Source organism: Aegilops tauschii, chromosome 6, assembly GCF_002575655.3.
Source record: "Aegilops tauschii subsp. strangulata cultivar AL8/78 chromosome 6, Aet v6.0, whole genome shotgun sequence".
In the NCBI taxonomy this organism is placed as follows: domain Eukaryota; kingdom Viridiplantae; phylum Streptophyta; class Magnoliopsida; order Poales; family Poaceae; genus Aegilops; species Aegilops tauschii.
In genome coordinates this window covers 427,085,329-427,102,520 of record NC_053040.3, presented here as the reverse complement: position 1 = coordinate 427,102,520, position 17,192 = coordinate 427,085,329, and positions in this window count along the sequence as shown.

The window sequence follows — 17,192 nt, the reverse complement described above, 5'->3', positions numbered from 1 at the left end:
TTCAACCTTTGCCCGTCCCACAATGGAAATGGGACGATGTCTGCATGGACTTTATCACCGGTCTTTCACCCACCCCGCGTGGAAACAACGCTATATAGGTCGTGGTGGACATGTTGACCAAGGTTGCCATTTCATTACTATTTGGACCACTACCGTGCAAATCAACTGGCTCAACTCTATGTTTCCCGAATGGTTAGTTTGCATGGCGTACCTAGAACTATCACCTCAGATCGAGGATCCCTTTTTACCTCAGCATTCTGGGCACATCTTCACCAAGCCTTGGGGACATCATTGAAATATAGCACAGTTTATCACCCTCAGACAGATGGTCATACAAAGCAAGTATATCAAATACTCGAGGATATTCTCAGGGCATGTGCTCTCGCTCAAGGACCCAAATGGGAAGACAACTTACCCTACGCTGAGTTTTCCTACAACAACAGCTATCACGCCAGTCTCAAGATGTCACCATATGAAGCCTTGTATGGACGCAAGTGTCGTACCCCCTTAAACTGGACCTAGATTGGAGACAGTCGTATTTTCGGGACTAACTTGATGATGGAAGCCGAGAAGCAAGTCAAGGAAATCCGAGACAGGTTACAACTAGCCAAGTCTTGATAGAAGAGCTACTATAATGCTAAGCACCGACAGATCAGTTTTGAACCTGGTGAATATGTCTACCTCCGAGTCACACCTATGAAAGGAGTCAAGAGATTTCAGACTCGGGGAAAGCTTGCACCAAGGTATATTGGCCCATTTCCAGTTATGTCCAAGGTTGGCACAGTGGCATATCAATTGGAACTTCCCCCGGAACTGTCAGAGATACATAATGTCTTCCACGTATCACAGTTGCGAAGGTGTATCTCACCACCTGAGAAACAAACTGATATGGCAGAAATAGAGCTTGCTAAGGATCTGACATATGAATAGAAACCTTTCCGAATATTGGATGAGATGGAAAGAGTCACCCGCAGCAAGTTAGTTAAGTTTTACAAGGTGCAGTGGAAACACCACACCGAGAATGAAGCTACCTGGGAAAGGGAAGAATTTTTGAGGAAAGCATATCCTGAATTGTTTCCTAAGCAACCGAATCTCGAGGGCGAGAGTCATCCTAAGGGGGGAGGTTTGTGACACCCTGGTTTTTGCCCTTTTTCTTTTTTTTCTGGATTTATTTGCATATTGATTTGAATTTGAGTTTTGAATCAACTCATTTCACTACAAAAAAATACACTTCCGTGATGATACGTGTTTGTCATAGTAGGTCGTGTTTTTTGTCATGCATGTACATCCATGACAAACTTATTACAGAATCAAGATAGTCATACCTGTGTTGTCGTAGAAGTGTTCCATGACATTACCAAAATTATCATCACGGAAGTGTCCACTTCCATGACGATAAATCGCGCGTCACAGAAGTGCTTTCGTCAAGGGTGACTGACACGTGGCATCCACCGTAACGGAACGCCGTTAAGCTATTGGATCCGGTTTTGGATCCGATAACCCGTTAACAGCCATGACCAATGGGGATTTTCCACGTGTAAAATCATCATTGGCTGGAGGAAACACGTGTCAGCTCACCGTTGGGATAGATGTCATCCACTCATTCGACCCAAAGCGCCTATGATACGTCGACACGTGGCACGGCCCAACAGAGGCCCATTCCTGTGAAAAGGCCGACCCGTTTGACTATGTCAAAAGGTGGCGGGCCGGCCCACGGCAAGCCTGTTAACGGCCTATTCGCATATAGCCCATTTACAACCCGCTAACCCAGGGCCCGTTTACGGCCTAACCGAATTAGGCCCAGTCACTACAAAAAAAATACACTTCCGTGATGATACGTGTTTGTCATAGTAGGTCGCGTTTTCTGTCATGCATGTACATCCATGACAAATTTATGACAAAATCAAGATAGTCATACCTGTGCTGTCGTAGAAGTGTTCCATGACATTGCCAAAATTATCATCACGGAAGTGTCCACTTCCATGACGATAAATCGCGCGTCACAGAAGTGTTTTCGTCGACGGTGACCGACACGTGGCATCCACCGTAACGGAACGCTGTTAAGCTATCGGGTCGGGTTTTGGATCCGATAACCCGTTAACAGCCACGACCAATGGGGATTTTCCACGTGTAAAATCATCATTAGCTGGAGGAAACACGTGTCGGCTCATCGTTGGGACAGATGTCATCCACTCATTGGACGGAAGGCGCCTATGATACGTCGACACGTGGCACGGCCCAACAGAGGCCCATTCCTGTGAAAAGGTCGGCCTGTTTGAATTGGTCAAAAGGTGGCGGGCCGGCCCATGGAAAGCCTGTTAACGGCCTATTCGCATATAGCCCATTTACAGCCAGCTAACCCAAGGCTCGTTACGCCCTATCCGAATTAGGCCCAGTAGCGTCATCTGGGCCATCCAATATGATTCCAGCCTGTTTTCACTTCTGACCCATGTATGGCCCATGACGTCTTTCGGCCCATATGAGGCCCTATGTAACTCTTGGCCTATTAATGGCCCGTGGTGAAACTGGCCCGTAATGAACAGTGTATCACTTTACACCCATTAACGGCTCGTGGTGAAACTGGCCCGTAATGAACAGTGTATCACTTTATACCCATTAACGGCCCGTTATTCCGTTGGGCCGTTTCCAGCCCATGTTATCTTTCGGCCTTCTCAGAGCCCATTTATTCTTGGGCTCATTTCCAGCATTCGTTTACTTATGGCCCGTTACTGTCATTTTCTGCTTGTGGGCCAAATTCAGCCCGTGGTTACAGTCGGCCCGTTTGTGGTCCATTAATACGTTGGGCCGTTTTCATAGCGTCATCAAATACGGCCTATTAACGATGGCCCGTTATGGTCGGCCCATGAACTGACGATTCCAACTCTAGCCCGTTTACGGCCATAATGCGGCCTGTTATTGGCCCATGTTTGGCCAATCGATCATACTGCCCTTATAAGGCCCATTGATGATACGGCCCGTAGAAGGCCCGTTGTTTCTACGGCCCGTAGAAGGCCCATTTTTTCTATGGCCCGTAGAAGGCCCACTGTTTCTACGGCCCGTAGTAGGCCCAGTGTCACTACAGTAAATATTAGCCCATGGTTATTGTGGCCTAGTTTTAAAAAATAGGTTATTGCAGCCACTAGCAAACCATGGAAAGAACTGCAATGACTACAAGCAAACAAATAAACAAGACAACAAGGAAATAAATAAGCAAGCAACTTACGCTAGGCTATCACGGCTATCACACATATTACATCCACTGGGCATCAAAGTTCGCCACCAGTGCAAATAAACGCGCCGACAAAAGAATATACAAAACTAAGAGCACTTCAGAAGGCACTAGGCCTGGCCACGTCGGGCCCCCCAAACAGCTGAAGAAGCTGAGTAGACCTTAGTTGTGTCAACGATAGATGCATCAACACTAGATTAAGGCATGATGGTGTGCACGGCAGTCCTCTGACATCTTCGTTGCATCTTCGACTTCAAGTCGGAGCTGAGCTGAAGCAAGCCTTTCCGCTTTAAGTTGAGACTGAAGAAGTCGAACTGATTGAGGCAGGGACTGCACAGAGGTTGTCTCACACCTGGTGGTGAGTAGCTTCAACTCACTGTCTTCATCAAGATAGGACCTTGGGGTCATCTCGCTGTCCTCAAGATGGTTTGGCTCACTATCTTCCCTAAAGTTCTGCCTGACGTAAGAGATACGAGTCTGAAAGAGAAACAAGGAGACACGTAACAGGTTTCACAATTATATAAGCAAATAAATGGATCTGTTCTGCATAAGGAACATGTTTTTACAACTACAATTTGAAACTGGTAGTTGTTGCAAACATCCAATCAGATGTAAACAGCAAAGCAAACAGCAGTGGAGGAAATGATGCCTCTCCAAATCTATACTAGAACAAAGTTTGAAGGCTTGAGAAGGATGAACTTACATTACATGTTAACACAGGCTGGACAAAGCCCTTCTCCATGTTGATGGAAGGATAATTCAATAAATTCCCCCAAAGAAAATTCTTTATAAGCGTTGCCATTATTCTACATTTTGCAAAGAGTAAATATAGATCAAATAATATTGGAAGAAACAGAGGATAATGAAGCTCAGGTGCAGACTGATGATACATAATCAAATAGCAATTAATTAAGTACAGCGTTACAAGGCAAAAGGGAGAGAGGTACTGACAAGAGCAATGCAGAGCCCATTATTGTTTTGAGATCGTATGATCCTTTGAGCAAGGAGATTCATCTGAAATTAGTTTTCATACAAGAGAGAAGGTAAGGCACAAGCAGAAATTTAGGAGTTCAAATTTTGAATTGATATCATAGACAGTACCTGACGCTGGGCTCCCAGCAGTTCTAATAGGGGTTTGGCCACTGGAGTAGGGGTAAAGTGTGGTACAGTTGGGCCTGTGTTTTCTGTGGCTGCTGATCTATCTGATTTAACAGGTATCACTACCTTTTCCAAATACCTAGTTTGTACTCCTTGAGGATCTGCACTCACCCTCTTCCTTTTGGACATCTATTACGAAAGAACAACATTTGACTGGAAAAACATAGTGTGACGACACATGGAATAGGTACAGAAAATGGATAGGTATGGCATATACTCATATATGATGCTTAAACTAAGCAGATGGTGTAACAAAGTAGAAGTAATGCAAGAGGTCAGATGCAAAATATGTGCGACCAATACAACTTTGCAAAGTTAGAGCAAGCACCTTGATGGGTGAATAAGATAGGTCATCCTACACCATGCCAAGTTTGTTAGCCAGTGGATCATTCCGCAATATTCCTCTCGTGCGCCCATTCTCATATTCATTTTGATAATGTTCAATATGTGACATGCATGAAAACATAAAAACAAGTGAGATTTTCTTTGTAATGCAGAAGTGATTCTAATCCAATACTGCCTCCCTATAAACCCCTTTATGCTATCTCTGCAATTCTTTTAAAAGATGCCATGCATGCTGTAATTTGTTGTGTGCATTAATATAATGTGGCCTACTACTCAAAATATGAGAGCTCCAGAAGTGATGACACTTCGCAGATGATAGCTTCAACATATAGTAAAGAAGAACAAGTCGACCTGACCTGACAGATTCAAAATATACTAAGGGAGAACAACTCGACCTGACCAGTCGACCGCAAGAGAAGAGTATCATCTTAAAGAAGAGCAGAAGAGCAAGCAGATTGAAGATATTACAAGTCTTCAATACAATGTCGGTTGGCCACCCATGATGAACCAGAGCGCACAGAGAAATACTATTCTTTCCGGTCTCTCCATATGTGGCTCACATGCATTTCGAAACTAAAGTAGGAACATTTAGCTAACCAATTAAACATCTCTTAGTTTTACTAATACCAGCAATAATATCAGATATGAATTTGTACAACTAAGCTTGTTTAGCTCGATGGGTGGAGCAGTGCTATTACGACACGAACCACGTAGGCTGATTGTGGTCATCATAAAATGGGGAAAACATAAGCATGATGAGTATAGTGTTGACCGTGGCAGTGGGATGGCAGATCTGAAGCTGCAAACCGCGCAAAGGGTAGTTAGCAACCGATTTTTGCTTTGAAATAACAACTAAGATTTGGTATGGACAAGAAAGTACGGTCAACAAGTGACAAAGAAATGCAATTATGTTGTCTCTCTATATGTCGCGACATGCATTTGGAAACTCAAGTGGGACCTTTAGCTAACCAATTAAATGTGTCGGTTAACTAATATCAGTATCATATCACAATCATATTTGAACAACTAAGCTTTCGAATTCTGAGTGTTGTGTTGTTTAGCTTGAAGGGTGGAGTAATGCTAGTACGACAGAAAGCACCTACGCAGATCATAGTAGAGTAGATAAAAGGGGAAAACCCTAAGCATCAAGAGAAAAATCAGGAAAGTGGAACTAGCTGGACCCGTGGGTGGCGCACATGCTTTTCGAAACGAATATAGGAACATTAGGTGACCAATTAAACTTTCTCTGTTTTAGTGATATGAGCATCATATCAGATTCGTATTTCAACACGTAAGCTTTGGGTTGAGGTCTTGAGTAGCAGTGCTAGCACGACACGAAGCACCTACGATGATGGTAGTGAATATAAAGGGGGGAAACCATAAGCTTTACGAGTATAGTGCCCGTGCCATGGCGGATCTGAAGGTGCAAACCGGACAAAGCTACTTCGCAACCAATGTTTGCTTTCAACTAGCCACTACGATTTGGTACGGACAAGAAAAGTACAGTAAACAAATTACGATCTATTTTCCGGGTGAGATCAATAACTTAAGCACATATGGAAGATTACCACCTCTCTTGCGACACCGTGTAGGCCTATGCTGATACGTTGAGGGTGCTGCGGGTGCGATGGCTGTCGGCGGCGGGGAAGAAGACTTTAGACGGCAGACGGCCGGGTCGGGGGATATATCCTGTTGCCATGGACGAGGCGGTCGTAGGAGCGGCAACGGCAAGGTGGACGACGGCGCCGATGAAGTGAGAGGAGGCGATGAAAGGATCCTGGTCCAGCGCCGTGGATGAGAGACGTCCATCTCTTGCAGTGGACGACGGGGTAGGGGTAGCGGCTCCGGCAAGGTGGAGGATGGGGTGGCGGACGGAGGAGGCTGGCCGCAGTGCGGAGGTTGTCGTAACACTGACGGTGTATGAATGGGGAAATGGAGGGGAGGGGGGATCTCAAACTTTGGGACGCGCTTCTCTGAAATGGGGGAAAGTTACGAACTTATTCCCCGTTTAAAATTTCGGACATCGCGTCGGTTGGGGATAGGACGGTAATCTCGCATCTCCCAAATATTTTCCGGTAACTATTTCGGGCGAGGAGAGGGTGTTTTGCCGCCCACGGTTGGCGCCCACGGTGTATGAACGGGCCTGACAGGTAGGGCGGTTATGTCACGTCTGATGGAAGTTACACATCTGCCCCTATTTAAAATATTAGCCTACATCGATTTCGGACGAGCAGAGTTTGTTTTGCCGCCCACCGTGTATGAATGGGGAAATGGAGGAAGAGACACATGTCTTTCGGATGAGCTTGAATCAAATGTGTTTTGCCGCCCACGTTTGGCGCCCACCGTGTCTGAATGGGCTCAGAGGCCGTCGTGTCACGTCTGATTGAAGTTACTAGTCTACCCCTATCAACAGCGGTGTAAATCCGGTTGATAAGGATGTCAAGTGTCAGGGGTAGACAGTAATTTCCATCTCGCAAACACTTGCTTCGGGCAGCCCACAAATTATAGTGGGTGCTGCTTCGTTCAAAACTTGGGAGAATTAGCATTCACGTTTGCCCTGGGACCTGGCAAACTAAATTCAAATCCAATTTGTATTCGATTACGAATATCCACAGATAATTATACGTTTTGTTATTTATTTCTTCAAAACCACAACAAAGATTTATTCCACCTTTATATATGATTATGATTTAGAAATGCCGTGATCTTCGAATTCAGTAGGTTGGATACACTCTGAGTCAAACAGTTATTTCATCCAATACAATATGCTCACACGAAAAACAGTTCACCTTATGTCAATCATACAAGTACTGAGGATTACCTCGCCTAAAAAATTCAGATCATTACAAGACATGGACAACATAGGGGGTCTTGCAACATAATCCATTCAGAGACATGACACAACATGCAAGTACAATAATCTAATGACAATTTCAACTGGTATCTAAAGAAGAACCGGGATTACCTTGGGCTTCAGATAGCAGAAACAGCAGGACCTCCTCCGTCTTCAAATGCAACATTCTTACTTCCTCCAATTCTTGGGTTGCTTGCATAATGCGTGCCACTAATTCCGTAATTTCCAGCCTCAAGATAAAGATTACCTCATTCATGGCAGCCACACCATCTCTTTATGCCTCTAGTAGAGCCTCAAGCACTATAATATTTGTGCTCAGACTGCTCTCCGGCCGTGTTGCCTCTGAACTGCTACCATCTGGTAACATGGATGGTGCACTGCTTCCACAAATAGATTCTGGGGTTGTACATTGTGTCCTAGTGTGAACGGCATCCTGAAAGGTTTCTGCTGGACATCAGTAAGAGATAGTTATCGTATGATCCAGGCAGTAAGCTTACATGGTAAACGACGGACGAATTATTGCCGAGCATGGCAAACTATATTTAAATGGTTCGAAGCAGCATCAGCCGAAAAGAAATTAAAATGGTAAGATGAAACTAGGGATGTAAGTGGCAAATCAACGACATCCGCCAGTCCTATCTAGTTAGTTTTTGCTACCTCCAAGTTCATTTTCCTCAAAAAACAAAAACTCTTTTGAACTATCATACCACTAGTGGACTTTAATTGGGATTAAACGGGACCCAGTTGACATCCCTAGTTGAAAGGGAGTGTACAACCGCTATATTTAAGTTGCCGAGGCATCTAAGCAGTTGAAATAATCTGAGAAAGCACTTAACAGTGTGGCCTCATATAAACTACGAAGACAGTCTTGTGATGAAGTTGAGAGGAAAAGTTAAGGACTCAAATGAAATAGGCATGCATTTCTTTACGATAGTACAGCAGGCACTGCTGACATATTGGCCAACTCAGGTATAGCGTAACAACAAATAAGCATTCGAATCAAGCAATACAGCAAAGCAGACAACTGAACTATTTGTAATTCGGTAGGATTACACGTTGAGGGCACAAGCCAAGAAAGCAGCCCACTCGCATTACATTTCACATGTACTAAAACACATTGGCTTACCATATGTTGCTGTGAAGCCTAGCTGCTGTTGCAATGTTCTTTGAAGATATCGTCAGCATCCCGTGGTTGCAAATCTAGTTGTTGTAGTTTATTCTGCACCATCTATTTAGGTAAAATTAATTTTAATCGCATGCACTGGTCCGAATTGATCATCCATGGTTCATCTAAACTAATGAAAGAAGGGTGTGTGCATACACGACAATATATCTGCTTCCCTCTATTTTATGCTTGTTCGAGGTGCCAGCCCCAAAAGAACATATATTTTGCTTGATGGGGTTGGCATCTCCATAATTAATAGAAGCATCAAATTAGTCATGCAACTTGGGAAGATCAAGAACACACAAACAAGTAATGAACAAAGGCTCGGAGCAGTGATGTAATAGCTAGCATCAGAAAATGTAGGGTAAAACGAACAAAAAGCAGCAGAACGACATGCTAGTTTGCTGATGTGTAATTAAGCATAGAGAACATTAAGCAGTCTGATGGAACCAACAGGTGGCATCAGAACAAAACTAAAGCATATTAACTATATGTGCACTGGTATGTAATTTAGCACATGTAACATGTTCACTGCCAGAAGTATGGCCCTACAGGTGCAAGCAGAATAACGCGTCTCATGAAAAACTGAATGATGCCCTGAAGAAATTCAAAGGTGCGGTGCTTATGCTAGGAAAGTGAACGTAGGCGCTGGCCGTTGGATAATAGTACCTGATTCTCGGCGGCGTATGGGTATCGTTGTCATACTTGATAGCTAAGGATCGTCGATGGTGCTCGTGTTGCGGTTGAGTTTTGGTCGGCTGTCGCCGTCGCTGAAGCGGCTCCAGTGCTACGGTTGTGGCGCCTGTCGACATACAAGAAAGCTCATCTGTGGTAAGTGAACAGTTGCACGATAAAGAGAAAAACCGAAGGAGTACAAATCGAAATAACCTGATGAGGCTGCGGCGTCGGTAAAGCAGGGCCGGTGGAGTTGAATATGTCGTCCGTGGAGCGGGTCCGGTGCAGTGGACGAAGGCTTCGGCGGGCGCGTTGTACAGTGCTTTCGGTGAGGCGGATCTGTTGCGGCGGACGAGGGCTTGTATGAAGGGCCAGCGAAGGGGCGGGCGAGGGAGTCAGTGAAGGGCCTATGCTGTGGTGGACGAGGGCGCCGGTTAAGCAGATCCGGTGTGGTGGACCATGATGGCGGTCAAGGAAATCTGGAGCAGTGGACAAGCCAGTCGCTGAAGCCGCTTCGGTGAAGTGGTGAGTTGGCAGTTGGGGGTTCCAAGGTGTGGAAGGTAGATCCGGCGGGGTGTGAGGTCCACCGCTGGGGCGGAGGACTAGATTCGGCGGCTTGCCGTGGTTGGGGGGGTCGGGGAGGGGAAGGGGAGGGGCTCTGGGGTAGAATGTTGGGGGCAAAGAGGGGAAAACAATGGAGTTACCAAAGGAGCCCTTTTCCGTTCATGTGGCAGGGGTAAAACAGGAATATCGCAGGGCTAAACTTTCGGGCGCGTGATATTTCGATGTGAGCGGGAAGTTTGAAAGCTTTTGGCGCCTAAAATTATAAGTATTCTGCTCTCATACGTCCGACTATGATATCATGGCCGACAATTTGTTTGTTTTGCACGCAAAAAAATGTGCAAGTTTTGAAAATCAATGTCTCCAACTCGAAACTTAGATTGTCCATCCAATTCAAATATGGATCATTGAGCTACTACAAGCAAATACCATCATACGGTCCAATTCAAATGAAATTCCAAATGTGTTTATCCTAAATATGATGACAAAAGCAAAAATGTGTATGTGTATGAATAAAGTGGATGATTATAAAGTTTGAACATGCCCATATGTGTATATCTCTAGGTTTGATATATGAATTTGAAATCACGAAATCCCGGCTTAAAAAATGTACCTCTGTTTAAATGAATTACAAAAGCTAATGATGGAGTCGAATTCCAAAATTCCAATCTTAGGTTTGTAATTCTGGTACATCAAGGTATATCATGCATGTTCAAAAGTATCGTTATCTCATAGTACAAACTGTGAAACAAATTGATCAACCATGAGTGCACAATATCTCAATTACGCTAAAGTCCCTCAAATATAGACACCTCACTCTTTATCTGAAGTCAACCCCCCCCCCCACCACACACACACACATACACACATAGAGAAGTCGTTCTCTCCCCCAAACACCAACACACGAGCACATTAACACCCCTCTCTCTTGTAAAGTCCGGACCCCAACATAGGTCTCTATCACTTTGTCTCTCGGGCATGCACACATCTCTTCCCTCACTCTCTAGGTCTCCCGCTATCTCTCTTACCTAAGCACACGCACTATGTGGAGTGTATATTTCCCATACACACAAAACGTCGCCCCCAAACGTCTATCTCCCTAGTCATGTGGTTCTCGCGCACTCACCTCACACACCACCCCCACTGCAAACAAGCACACTTTGTCTCCTTGTGCACCACTCTCCTCTTTCTATCTCTCCCACATGCGGACCCGCCCCAGCTCCTTCCCTGTATACATATATGTCGTGACTCTTTGCATAGCTCCCTAATGTATAATCGTTCTCGATTTCGCACATTGTTCTCTACACCATCTATTCTAGATCTCTCATGAAGTCCCTATCACACACACGATGATTCGCTTCCCTTGTGTCTCCGTTCATAGGCCAATTTCGGACAACATCAACATTGTCTCCCTATCTATACGCCATTTATGGACACAAATGACCCCTCTCTTCCTCTCTCTCCCGCTCTCTCCGTCGCTAGCTCTCTCTTTCTCTCGCTCTCACACCCCTCTCCCACACACACACACACTCGATGTCTCTTCCAAATAGTCTGCTCCCCCCGCCCGCACCCGTGCTATCTCGCTACTACACATGTCACACCATTCCCCCTTCCCTTATACTAGGTTTACATCATCAGTGGTCTCTCTACTCCACATACACTCTCTCCCTCTCACACACAAACGCGTGCACAAACACACACAGACACACACAAACACCCATTTATCTGGATCCTCATCTCTCCTCATGTCCGCATGTGTATCTCACACACTCACTCTCTAATTATGTATATGTGTCTCCACGTTACACAACACAAAGCCCCATGAACATGTCTCTCTCTATCCTCCACACACATAGACACAAAGAATCTGTTATCATTGCCTCAGTCTCTAACATATCACACACACACACACACTGTCTCTCTCTCTCTCTCTCTCTCGCAAACACGCTCAACAAGGGTTTCCCCGTGAATAACTTACCGTCTATTCATCAATAGTCGTGGCAGTACGGCGAACACGAGACGTGAAAAAGAATAAATCTACACGTGCTTAGACCACCTAGTATGACTACTAGGGCTAGAGCAAGCCAAAAGGCGCGCCGCCGTCACCCCCTCCTTGTCGGCGACGGGAAAATCTTTGTTTTACACAGTCGAGAAGTCATTGTGCTAAGGCCCCACATGCCGAGGCGTTGAATAGAAGTAGATGCTAGTTTACGGAAGCAAGTATCGATAATACGTTTGTATCTCCATACTTATATTTCTTCTCTTATAAAAAACCGAGTTGGTGATGATGGTACATGTGCCATCTTGCAATATAGACCGTCCGATCTATATCTGACAGATGGAAATTAAACTAAAAGATACCCGCACCCCTCTCCACATTTGCAGACAAGGCCTTCCCTCGTTCATCCTTATCTCCAACAAACCTCATTGTTGAGCAATTAAGAAAGGAAGCCTCTGGAACAAACTGGCCTGGTGGCCGCTGCCGGCGTCGTCAATCTTATGCCTCCGCTCAGTCCGACCACCAACCACCACCACACCCCACTCCTCTTCACCTTATCTCATATTTCTCGAGATATCATTAGTTTTTACACATGGGATTACTCCCGCAAGGGTCAATCACAACAAGTGTTTTATAAAAAAAATGCATCTTGATGTTCCGTGCAATGCACCGATCTTGCTAGTACTCCTACACAAGACTAAGTTGGTGATGCTGGTGTGTCTGCCATCCGTCGTTTCTGACCATTAGATCTACATCTAACGGTTGTGAGGTAAGTTGTTGCCTTTTCTCACCAACATCCCACTTGTCTACCAATTTGCAGAAAAACCCATAATTAGTATCTTAAAACCAACCACATCCCTCCCTGACCTCACCAAAACAGCCCAAGGAATATATTCTAATTGAAACATAATATATCTCTAGTGACATATGTATATCAAAATTAGAGTGTTTTGTACCAAGTTTGTGAATAAGTATTATTCAAATTATGATTCGTTGCAACGGACATGAACATTTCTAGTATTTCCAACCATGCATTTTTTTCCTAGTATTCCATAGTTTCGAGTTTTCCATCAAGATATTAGTCACTCATGGTTGATATTTACTTTCAATCATGTACACATATGCACTATGTAACTAGCCTTGCTTATTGGCTTCCAAAGCTTAACTTTCACTCCTACTTACAATATGTAGAGTATTTAACAAAAAACTACCACTTTCAACCAACCCTAGGAAGAATCTATTGTACAAAAAATAGCAAAACATACCCAAAAACTACCTAGTACTCCTACCGATTAGGTTCGTATAAACCCATTTATGACAGGGTTGGCCCACACGTCCGTGCTGAGAGGCAGCTTAAACCAACACATTTTGTTTGACCGTTGACACGAGGGACCCACATCTGACCGTCTATCCTATTATTCCCCCTCAAATCATTATTTTTCCTGAACATTACTTCAAACAGTACTGATGCGTGTTCGTCGGTGGCGCCGGTGATGAGCGAGTTGGCCGCCACTCCGCCGGACGGGCCGGACGCCGCGCTGGCCTCCGCATGGGTTGGCAGGCTGGCCCGAGCGTGACTCACGAGCGAGCAAGCCGCCGCGCTGGCCTTCGCTCGAGCCATATGGCCGGCCTTAGCGCGGCGCGCGCGAGCAAGCCGCCGCGCTGCCGTGCCAATCTAGCTAGCAAACCTTGCAGACAAGCAGCTGGACGGAGCTATCTTGGCTAGCTAGCGGCCGTGAGCGCCGGACGGAGCTGGCATCCGGGCTGCCGCAACATGGGCTCCGCACCGCCGATGGTTTTGACCTTGCCTTCTGCCGGCAGCGGTAGCTGCGTCCCATGGCCGAGGATGACTAGGTGGACGGGCCGGAGGTAGGAGGTCACTCGAGGATTTTTGTTGGTAAGAGGATGTACAATGGTTGATAAGGTAGTCTTATCTTAAGTCTGCCACGTATGCAAGTGGTAGTAGTTTCTTGGCATTTTAGTGGTTTCTTGCATTATTAGAGCAAGTACAATAGAGCTGAGTCAGCGGGCTATAAGAAATAAACTAGTATATTTCTGCTTAGTTGGAGGAAAGAGAAGAGGAGAGAGAAGGTAAGCGGGCTCTTCCTGAAGAGCCAGCTCTAGCACGTGCTCCTAGGCACTTTGTGAGAATGAGAAGTGGGCCACATAATAAAAAAGTAGTACACTCTTTTGATCTATTATTGTACATGTTGGCTATAAGATGGGCTGTAGATGACATGGCAGTGGCTTATAGCCAGCAGCTGGCTATACTATTAACCATTAGGGGTTTCTTGTAAGGAACAATGTACGTACTACTAGCGACAAAAGGCGATTCTAGGTTGCATTGTACTCCAACGAGTACTACTAGTGAACGCGGGAGTGTATACCTCGTTTTGTGGGTTCGATCCCGGCCGAACGCACGGCAGCCTTTTAAAAAAAATAGTACTACTACACTTTGCTGCGAGCCAATATTGTACACGGGTAGTTTGAGTTTTGAAGTCAAACGGACGTGCGGCCCCACAATCTGGGTGCACTTGACAGCCTAGCCACATGAACGGGTTTTCCTTCCCAGCATCCCGTGGCTCGCGTGCTCGCCCTAGCCGCACCTCGCTTGCAGCTTCCAGCTAGTAGCATATTTAAACTAGCGCCTCCCAATTAAGCCCGAGGAGCCGGAAAATCCTGGTGGGGCATTGGGAACTGTGCAATATGGCTCTGTACGTAAAGTGCTCTACTACCACTCTGTAGCTTGTGGCGTTGCACGCATGGACTTCACTCCATTATTGGCTCTACTATAAAAGAAATTCCTCTTGACGTGTTTTTTTTGAAACAGAGGCAAAAGCTTTGCTTCATCTCATTCATAAAGAAGGAACTACTAACAAAGTTCGACGAGATCCATTACACCTCCACAAATGGAAGCGAAAAGCCTAGTCTCGCTGTATCAAATAACTCAAATGTTCTGCCCCTGCAGTAACGGTCGCTGGTAAACAGGCTGCTAGTGTGTGCGTGAGAGGAGCGGCTGAATAGGCCAGCTACGTGAGAGGAGCGGCTGAATAGAGCACCGAGAGTACCCACTAGGCCACTACGCAGGTGTACTTCCCCTGCATTGATAGTACAGCGATGGTTCTAGAGAACAGTAGTACCCTCCACTTCCAACTGTAGCTCCTTGGCCCTGAGATTCAACAGTTCAAAACTGGTGCACTATACTAGACTAGACTAGAAGTACAGTACATCGCACTACTAGTTGAGAAAAGTAGTACTAGTACTGCTACAGTACGAGTACGTACTCCTCCGTCACATAATGTAAGACGTTTTTTGACACTAGTTGGCGTGTACAAAAAATGGCAAAAACATACCCAAAATTTCTTAATCCACGCCAAAAACTACTACCTAGTGCCAAAAATTTCTTACTAGTGCTATTATTTACAGTATAATGCAATCCCACAACGTTACATAATGCTAGTACTAGTAGTAAATAATAGCCTCACCCCTTCGCTGAGGAACGATCTACAGTTGGAAGGGACGAGGCCCTGCGGTTGCTACGCTCTTATCTCCTCCTCGCCAGTTCCCCTCCCCCCGAAGAGAAGGCAGTTCGTCGCTGCACCCATGGATTCGCCAGGCAGTTCTCCTCCTCGTCGGGGCTGGGAGACCTTGGACGACGATCCTCTGGGAGAAATCGCACGCCGCTCCGATGTCCTCACCGCCGCAAGACTCGGTGCTTCCTGCACCAACTTTTTCAAGACGCTGCTTAAACAGGCTTGGGAAAAGGCCATGCTTGTTGGTCTTCCATGCGTCCTCGAGGAGAAGGTTCTTCTATGGGACAATCCTTCGAACAGTCCACCGCTCCCTGGCCATGGTTGCACGTTGACTCCGCTAGAGTTGCCGACGTTGAGAGGTAGTCGGATTTTGTCCGATGAGCAGGTCAGTAATGGAGTTTCATCATGTAGTACTTAGTTATTCCATTTCCATCCCGTAATTTCTCCGCTGCCCACCGTCTTATATCTAGGTCTGGGTCGGTGCCAACGAAGATTAGCTTGCATACCTCCGGCCGGATACCACCATCATTATGCACAACATCCACAGCAGTGCGGCCGTTCCGGTAGACCCCTTCTCTACCATTGGGATCGGCCTTCCGGACTGGCTGGGCTTGAATACGTATGATGATGCCTACATGAGATTGAAGAAGATAGCAATTGCGGACCCGCCGACAAAGCGACGCGGCTACGACGATTACTATCTCATCGTGGTGTTTGACATAAGGATTGCCATCAATGCAAGAGGCAGTAACGGCAGAGGCTGGTGCATGTTGGCGGCGGCAGGTTTGTACCCCTACACGTTCGAAGACGTCGTGCGCCATCTAGGACGCATCTTCGCGGTGACAAGCCAGGGGACTTGTTTCATCTGGTTGCCATCCTACGGTATGGGAGATTACAAACGGAATGCACAAACCATCATTTGCATCCCTAACGGTACTCCATTATTTTGCAGGGACCAGTCATCCCCCGATGAAAATAAGATCGCCGATCCTGGATGTGCATTTGCATCCGCGATTCGGTCTAACCTGGAACCTTGTAGCTGACTTTGGCATATTGGGATCAACTATCTTAGCAGTCGTTACCCATGGTACCACTGATGTGCAACATGGTCACACAATCTACCACGATCGGACCGTCACCATCTACCCAGGTATTCCATTTTTTAACCCTCTCGCCTTCTCTTTCATTGTTGTACTAGTAGTATACTTTGTAGTACTAGTAGGAGTACTTTTTACCTTGGAGGACGCGTATAGCTAGCTAGGCCCTTCAAGACTTGAACCCACTAGCTGCCACCATTTTTGTTTTCCCATGTCTTACTATCTCATCCATGTAGCCAAGAGTGGCTATATATAATAAGCCGGTTATTTTACTTCCTCCATACCGGAGTAGTACTATTTGCTGCACAGTATTACTGACCGCCATATTTGAGCACAACATTATTATGCATGGACCTTGACTATGTATGTCACCATGTGTCCAGATCTGGGATGCCGCGTGTACCAGATGAACGGCACCGAGTTCGACCCCCGTGATGCTACGTGGGTGCCGAGGAACACTCTTGGAGAGTACTCGCTTTTCATCGGGGACAGCTACCCCATTGTGAAGCGGATGCCACCTTCCGTGCACGACACGGAAGGCCAGCCGTTCATGAAGCATGGTTGCGTCTTAAGTGC